A 1,853-nucleotide genomic window follows, 5' to 3' on the forward strand; every position below is an offset into this window, starting at 1 on the left:
TGAATCGCAGGATCGCCAGCTTAGCTGTAAAGGCAGCGCAGGCAGCACAGGCGCATCCGACTGACAGGAGAGTGGAGGTTCAGGTGGCCTCATGAGACCAAAGGGCACCAGCAGGGCAGGTGACAGCACATCTCGGGCTTTGGCTCAAAGGGGTGTACTTTGCCCCCTTCCGACACGCCAGGATGGTTATAATAGAAAACACAGAAAATATTCCACTGCTACTGGTCTGCAGCTGCTCTGCTGGTGGCAGCTGTGGCATTCCTCTGAGGGAAAGCAATTGCTACACGGTTAAACACCTTTGTGCTAGCAAAACAGACAGTGGCCATGTGCGTGAGAAAACACAAGAAACCACCACAGAAAATACGGTTGGAGAATATCGCGGGCTGGAGGATTCGTGGCGAGTTGCCACGACTTATGATGCTTCCTCTAGGCTGCCATGTAGAGGATTGGAAGTGGTGACCCCTGAGTCCAAACCTGAGTGCAAAGAGGAGCTGGATCACCTTGGCCAAAAACATGTTGCCCTAGGCTTCCTTTTGTGTCCCTGAACTCCTGAGTTTATCGATGCATTTTAAAACATGTGTGAACAAATTAAATGCACCTTTAACAAAGTTTTAAGTTGGTTTCCTTGAATAAGATGGCCCTGATTTCCACTTGGGCCTCATGAGTTAACGTTACATAAAAATATAGCACGTGACAATTAGCAACTCCCTGTTTTGGGGATTCTGGGTCAAAATGGAAGCCATTGAGCAAAGTCTTGCTTGGCTCATTCAGAAGAAGCAGTTATGTGGAAAGTCCTCCTCTAGGGGAACATGAATGCTAATTCCTCAAAATCTACTCTGCGCAGCGCAGATACTGTTGGACCTCCACACCGAAGAGAGAAGAGGTACCAAGCAGAGCAAGGGGTTTGAAATCTCGAAGGCTCGGGTAGTCACTCTCACACTGACGGTCGGGCGGGACCTGTCAAAGCTCAGGCTGGGGCCCCTGAGCTGCCACCTGAGGAGCTGAAGCTGTCAGGATGGGCTTCTGGCGGAACTACTGTTCTGCACAAAAGAACACTTAACGTTTATTCATTATAAAACACATTCAGAACAACAATCCAAATTATCTCTCTGAAACCAGGTTAAGAAAAAGGGATAGAGCCAGGCCGGTACACAGGGCCTTCTGCCCACGTTTCTGTGAAACGGTTTCAACAGATATTTTCTCCCACTTGGAGGAAAGGCGAGCGGGGGCCGACTGGCGCCCCTGCCAGGAGCCCAGGCTGAGGAGGAGAGTCAGGGAAGATTGCCCGCACTCATGAGGCCGCAGTCTAGCAGCTCTGGGAAAAGCGAACCTGTCTGGGACCCCCCAGCAGCAGGGCTTCAAGGGGCTCTGGGCTCTGGGCCCTGGCACCCTCGCCCGCCCTCCTGGCGCTGGGGCAGCCTGGAGCTCCCCGTGGCATCTCACGACCTTGCGTCCTTTTCACGTCCCTCAGGAAATGGCAGCAATTCCTTCTGGGTGGGGAGAAATGAAGCCTCCAAGTCCGATCCCGTGTTCAGCGGAACGTGGACTCCGGCGGCATGTCTCCCGGGTCTCGGGTCTCTTTTAAAGCAACAGCTCTCAGTGATGACACAAGGGCCTGGTCTCCCTTGAGAGCTCCTAAAACGTCGCCCGCAAGTAGCACTTGGGAAGCAAAGTTGGCTAGGACATGGCTCCCCGCCTCCCCACTTGCAGGCCGGGTGCATCTCTTGAGAGGGCAAGTGTGCAAGACACAGAGCGAGGGGACCGGCCTAGCAGGAACCCTCCCCGCAAGCTTCTTGCCCAGGTTTCGCCGCTGCCCTGCAGCCCTGGGGCCTGCGCTTGTCCTGCGCTGCCCT

The 1,853-nt window shown here is 54.0% G+C and overlaps 1 non-coding gene across 1 annotated transcript; it reads left to right on the forward strand.

The window, feature by feature from the left end:
• Nucleotides 1-210: 210 nt before the first annotated feature.
• On the forward strand, nucleotides 211-344 carry LOC129077619 (small nucleolar RNA SNORA41). Its single transcript, XR_008529881.1, has one exon. It is a non-coding gene; the product is annotated as a small nucleolar RNA SNORA41 (small nucleolar RNA).
• Nucleotides 345-1,853: the final 1,509 nt, after the last annotated feature.

The sequence above is a fragment of the Pteronotus mesoamericanus genome, unplaced genomic scaffold, assembly GCF_021234165.1.
Source record: "Pteronotus mesoamericanus isolate MK-2021 breed Mesoamerican mustached bat unplaced genomic scaffold, CSHL_Meso_final contig_1173, whole genome shotgun sequence".
Lineage (NCBI taxonomy): Eukaryota > Metazoa > Chordata > Mammalia > Chiroptera > Mormoopidae > Pteronotus > Pteronotus mesoamericanus.